A 6,902-nucleotide genomic window follows, 5' to 3' on the forward strand; every position below is an offset into this window, starting at 1 on the left:
TTTGGTTGCAGCCGTCATTGTCATTTGGCTGGCCCAGGCTGGATTCGAACCCACCACCTTAGGTGTATGTGGCTGGCGCCTTAGCCACTTGAGCCACAGGCACGAAGCCCACAAACTATTAATAATACAACCCAGGACATAACTCAGAGAAAAAAAATTGAACTGCAAAAACTGTGGTCCTGGTTGCCTGACATAACTGGCTGTACATGACAATAGCCACAATAGGGTGGGAGTCCTTCTATTAGGCCTTCTAACATGCTACTGTACACAAAGCATGGCTGCTTCCCTGTCCTGTTCGTTACATTCAATTCCAACTGAGAGACTTTACATTCTTAACATTTTACTTTTAGGTCATAGCCATTATTTCCATGTCAAAAAACAGAATCCATAGATAGAAGCCTGAAAATAGTAAGAGTAGAGAATGATGGCAGCTGCTGTTATCCAGGCTCCAAGGGGGCTGGATGAGCCCATGTGCCACCCTCTAGAGTTGTTTATTCACGTGGCAAGGCCTTCTGTTTTGGATAAAAGTTAAAACACTGGCCAAGGTCTGTGGTGCCCAGGCAGCCTCTTGGGAGGCTGGGGACAGAGCCTTGTGACAAGAACTCACAAACCTGTGTTCTGGGAGGATCACTGGTGTTCTGCCAAGAGTTGGATCAGCTGTGGGGCACCCAGCCTCTGTGGACTCTATAGAACAATACACCCTGCTCCTCTGATGGCTCCAACACTGATATCTGCAACCTCTTCGTCCATCACCCCAACTCTAGACCCAGAATACTGACTATAAATTTAGTCTAGAGCAGTGATTCTCAACCTTCCTAATGCCGCGAACCTTTAATACAGTCCAAAGGGGTCACGACCCACAGGTTGAGAACCGCTGGTCTAGAGTAAAAATACTTTAAAGATATAATCACTTTAGCTCTTGATACAATCATGGCTGAAGAACAACTGAAGGTTGAATTGTTTATGAAGGCTGCCAGTAATGAGGCCAAGATTGGAGAACTACCCATTCTCCTAGAGACTGTTCATGGTGCTCTGGCTCAAGGGAGTCATCTTCAGTGTCACCACTGTTGACACTAAGAGGCAGACTGAGACAATGCAGAAGCTATGCCCAGGAGGCAGCACCCATTCCAACAAGATCAAGGAATTTCTGAAGGCAGTACTGTGCCCTCCCAGGTACCCCAAGTTGACAGCTCTGAACCCTGAGTCCAACACAGCTGGACTGGACATATTTGCTAATTTTTTTTCCTATGTCAAGAATTCAAATTCAGCCCTCAAATGATAATCTGGAGAAAGGGCTCCTAAAAGCCTTGAAGGTTTTAGATAATTACTTGACATTCCCCCTCCCAGAAGAAGTGGGTTAAACCAGTGTTGAAGATAAATGCATCTCAGAGGAAGTTTCTGGATGGCAGCAAGCTCACCCTGGCTGACTGCAACTTGTTTCCCAAACCCTACATACTATAGGTGGTGTGTAAGAAGTACTGAGGATTCAGCATCCCTCAGTCATTCTGTGGACTGCATCAGTACTTGAGCAATGCCTATGACTGGGAATAATTCACCTCCGCCTGTCCAGATGATGAGGAAATCAGGCTGGCCTATGAGAAAGTGGCCAAGGCCCTCAAATAAGCCCCTCCTGGAGGTCTCTCAGCCACCTCTGTCTTCTCCGTAAAGGCTCTGAGTAGTTTCCACATTGTTTCTCAATGGATGCACTCCAAAATGGCCAGTGGGCAGGGAATCCTAAAGCATTTGTGCAGGGCTGGTGTGGAGGGAGGAGGAATGCTCAAAAGGGAGGGGGAGCCTGAGTGAGATTTTTATTGTGGGGTGGGGTAGGTAGGATAATGTGTTTCATTAATAAAATACAGAATAAAGAAGATATAATCATTTTAAAATAGATATTATAAAATTTTGTAACCTATGTACAAAAATCTGTTTAATGTATACTATAATAACATTGTTTATACTTACTTTTACTATACAGATATAAAAATAACAAAGGGAAATAAGAGAAAAAAAAGCTCTTTGAGGAAATCACCTTGCTCTTCTCCAAAATTCCTGACTTTCCTATAAATACTGGTAAAAATAAAATTGTTAGGCCAGGTATGGTGGCTCACACCTGTAATCTTAGCACTCTGGGAGGCCAAGGCAGGTGGATCCCTTGAGCTCAGGAGTTCAAGCCCAGCCTGAGCAAGAGTGAGACCTTATCTCTACTAAAAATAGAAAAACTAGCCTAGCATTGTGGCAGGGGCCTGTAGTCCCAGCTACTTGGGAGGCTGAAGCAAGAGGATAGATTGATCCCAAGAGTTTGAAGTTGTTGTGAGCAATGATGCTATTGCACTCTAGCCTGGGTGACTGAGTTAGACTCTGTTTCAAAAAGAAATTGTTAATCTCAGCTCAGTGCCTGTGGCTCAAATGGCTAAGGAGCCAGCCACATACAACTGAGCTGGTAGGTTTGAATCCAGCCCAGACCTGCCAAACAACAATGACAACTATAACCAAAAAATAGCCAGGCATTATGTCGGATGCCTATAGTCCCAGCTACTTGGGAGGCTAAGGCAAGAGAATTGCTTGAACCCAGGAGTTGGAGGTTGCTGTGAGCTGTGTTGCCACGGCACCCTACCCAGGGTGACAGCTTGAAGCTCTGTCTCAAAAAAAAAGAAAAAGAAAGAAAGAAATTGTTAATCTCTCATTCACTTGTTAATTAGCTTAGATGACAGGTGAACAGATTCATTAGTCCAGCAACACTCACTGCAACAAATTCTCAAGTGAGGGCTGGGCAGACTGTTTCCACTGCCAATAGGCTCCTGTCAGGTGGGAGTTAGATGGGAACTCCAGCAGCTGGGTCATCCTAATCCTTCCCTCAGGGAGTTCTGCATATTTCTGGACCCAAGGCTGCCTTGGGTGGAGCTGTGAAATCAGTGAGTTGACTGGTCAGGGACCACCTTCTCTACTCCCAAGTTAGGCTTCTGGACTGGGACTCCAGAAACCAAGGTTCTGATTCAGGCTCTTTTAGAGACTGAGTTTCTTAGCCTTAGATTCTTCATTTCTGAAAAGGATGGTAATTACAAATGCCTGCTCCTTCTCCCTCTGGAAGTGTTGCAACGTGATGACATTGATGTGTGAAGGACATAGGAATTCCCATTCAATGTAAATCGGTGCAACTTCTTGGAAGGAAATGAGTCAATGTTTCTGATAACTTAAAATGCCTTTGTTTCACCAATTCTAGAAATATGTCCTATAGATTTAGTGGTCATATGTGCATAACAAAGTCCATACAAGGGTACTTAATGAAGCATTGTTTGGGATGGAGGGAACCATAAATAACTCAAATGTCCATTAATAAATGACCACTTTAATAATTTTTGTTTCTCTGTTCTATCTATTCTGGAGATGTATGAAAATATTCTATTCTAATGATGGCTTTTGCTCTTTTTTTTTTCTTTGAGACACAGCCTCAAGCTGCCCCTGAGTAGAGTGCTATGGCATCACAGCTCACAGCAACCTCCAACTCCTGGGCTCAAGCTATTCTCCTGCCTCCACCTCATGCCTGGCTATTTTTTGGTTGCAGCCATCATTGTTGTTTGGTGGGCCCCGGCTGGATTCGAACCTGCCAGCTCAGGTGTATGTGGCTGGCACTTTAGCTGCTTGAGCCACAGGCACAGAGACCTAATGATGGCTTTTGTAATTCTCCTTTTATTTGGTCCATTCCTGCTTGTTCTATTTTGGAGGTTATGCATTAGGTATCTAACACTGTAGATTTCTCTAACTTTTTGTGGAGATCTGACACCTAGTTTTATCACTTGGGCCGTTATGGAAGTTAGGCTTTGACCTTTTATTTCTGTGTGTTTCTTTGCTGGTGGTCCTTTGTGATAGTCTGTGTCTAATACAGGTTTGAGTATTTACTGCAGAGCTGGTCTTGCAGTGGCAAATTTCCTTAATGCTTGCTTGTAAGTGAAATACTTGATTTTTGCATTGACTATGAAACTTAGTTTTGTAGGTTATATAGGATCTTAGCCTGGAAGTTGTTTTGTTTGAGTAAGTTGAAAGTCGAAGACTAATCTCTTCTAGCTTATAAAGTTTCAGCGGAGAAGCTGGCTGTCACACTGATGGATCTGCCCCTGTAGGTCAATTGTTGCTTACTCCTGGCTGCTTGTAGAATTTTCTTTCATTTTGACCATGGCCAACAATGTGTCTAGGAGAAGCTCTGTTTGTACTGAGACTAACTGGGGTTTGATACCCATCTAAAAGGAGTGTGTCAGAATCTTTGGTGATGCTTGGGAAGTTTTCAGTTATGATACCCTCCAGCAGCCTTGGGGTTACTCTTCTTCTCCTTCAGGAATAGCTAGAAATCATGTTTGTACACTTCATGAGGTCCCATAATTCTGTAAGAGATTTCTCTGCTTTCACTCTTTTCTGCCTCTTTGAATGCTTGAGTTAGCTCAAGAGCCTTATCCTCTAGCTCTAATATTCTTTCTTTTGCATGCTTTAATCTGTTATTGATATCTTCTACTGAATCTTTAAGTTCCCTGAATAACACTTTCAATTCCTTAAGCTCTGATATATCCTTTCTAATTTCATTATGTCTTTCATTCATTTCTTGGGTCAATTTTTGGATTTCCTTTTGGTGGTTTTGCACTTTCCCTTCAATCCCTTCAATTGTGTTTGCCATCAATACTCTAAATTCTCTGTCATTTCCATAATTTTTTTATAGGTGGGAAAGTCTGTGGTAGCTGCCTCATGATCCCTTGGGTTTTCTTTGTTGTTGTTATTGGTTCTTTTTCATGTGTGTTTTCTAATTGTTCACTTCCTTCCTCCACTTTCTCCTTTCACTTCCTCCTTCTCTGAAATTTTCCTTGTCTCTGTGCTTAGGTGTTAGGTGGACTAGAGCGGCTGATGAGATGTCTCTAGTCTGCTATTTTGGACTTAGTGGCTGATGAGATGTCTCTAGTCTGCCATTTTGGACTCCTCCCTCTATAACTTTTTGGAGAATTGAACCTTTAAAAATTATTAGTAACCTTTCTATTATTTTAAGAATGCTCTTTCTCTTGAAATATGTTTTGCCAGATTTTAGTGTAACTATACAATATTGTTTTTCCTTTATGCCTTAAAGTGGAGGGAGGCATTTTCATGTTGGAAGGCTGCACTAATTTTGCCATAATCAAATAAGGCCACATTCAAGAATCTTCAGTTAGCTAAACTTAAAAATGTATATTAGTTTCTGAAAATCTAACTACTATGTACTTAATAAATTCAAAAAATATAAACTGTTTAAAGTTAGTTCACTTTTTAATGACTTTATTGTGTCTGCCTATTGTTGGAAAGCATTTGAATATTTGGTCATAGCATGGATGTCCACAGTTTCCATTGATCCTCTAGGTGGGTATCAGTCATTTGTGACCTTAAGGGCATCTTGATTTGGGTTAGGTAGGAGAATACAGATTCACAAAAATAAGTGGTGGAAAAGCAAGAAAGCATTTTTTTTAGAATGTTGCTGAAGGTGTGGGTATTCTACTTCATTTTTCTTTACTTCAACTAGATATTTCTTAGCATCACGCAATGACTTTAAAATGTCATCTCCTCGGAGGGGAGTTGAGGAAGAGGGGAGGGGGACTGGTGTACTCACACCTAAAGGGCAAAATGTAAGGGTGTATGACACCTCATGGGTGAAGGACTCAACTACAACTTGGACTTTACCTAGCAAATGCAAACAATGTAACCTAATTGTTTGTACCCTCACGTTAATCTGTAATAAAAAAGTAAATAATGATGATATGGAAAAATGTCATCTACTGAGAGTGCAGTCAATTCCATCTGTATTTCTTTAGGTGCTATCAACTAGGTGAAGCTGAAACACTAATTTGAGTGTGATGTCATGATTCTCAAAGTCAGTGAACTTTTCAATATATTCTCCAATATACAGGTCTATAACAGCTGCATAGTCTTCAAATAATTCACATATATTATCCTCCTCATCAATGACTTTTGGTAACTGGGGAAAATACTCATCCAAAATTTCATTTTGAAGAAGTATTTTGAAAAAAAGATAGTTTTCTTAAATGCTTGGATTTTTTGCCACATATTATATATAGATTTAGTTTTACCTTGCCAAATATTCAAGTCATTTTGATTTGACATGATATCACACATGCTGTTTCAGAAATGCTACATTCCTATAGAAATCTTTTATAATTCACATTGCTGATTCTGTTCTTTATAAAATTTAATTATGTGTTCTTGCAAAGATAAAATTTTGGCTAACACTTGTCCCTGTAATAGCCAACACACTTTAGAATACTATGGCAGACTGGGCACAGTAGCTCACCCTAGCACTCTAGGAGGCTGAGGCAGTGGATCACCTGAGCTCAGGAGTTTGAGAGTAGCCTGAGCTAGATTGAGACCCGTCTCTACTAAAAATAGAAAAACTAGCTGGGCACTGTGCAGGCACCTGTAGTCCCAGCTACTTGGGAGGGTGAGGCAAGAGAATTGCTTGAGCCCAAGAGTTTGAAGTTGCTGTGAGCAATGATGCCACGGTACTCTATCTGGGCAACAGAGACCCTGTCTCAAAAAAAAAAAATACTATGGTAAATCTATACATAATACCTCATTGTTCAACTGACAATGCCACGATACATTTGCACACAAATAGTTAAGAACACTTACAACATGTTGCTAAGTGTCACTTAAAACAGTAGCTTTAGAGTGGTACCTGTGGCTCAGTGAGTGGGGCATTGGCCCCATATACTGAGGGTGGCGGGTTCAAACCCAGCCCTGGCCAAACTGCAACAAAAAAATAGCCAAGCATTGTGGTAGGTGCCTGTAGTCCCAGCTACTCGGCAGGCTGAGGCAAGAGAATTGCCTCAGCCCAAGAGCTGGAGGTTGCTGTGAGCTGTGATGCCACAGCACTCTAC

General features: G+C 41.5%; 1 pseudogene; it reads left to right on the forward strand.

The window, feature by feature from the left end:
- The first annotated feature begins 930 nt into the window (after positions 1 to 930).
- Positions 931 to 1,623, forward strand: LOC100940647 (annotated as a pseudogene).
- Positions 1,624 to 6,902: the final 5,279 nt, after the last annotated feature.

The sequence above is a fragment of the Otolemur garnettii genome, unplaced genomic scaffold (genome assembly GCF_000181295.1).
Source record: "Otolemur garnettii isolate 467f Iridium unplaced genomic scaffold, OtoGar3 scaffold00127, whole genome shotgun sequence".
NCBI lineage: Eukaryota > Metazoa > Chordata > Mammalia > Primates > Galagidae > Otolemur > Otolemur garnettii.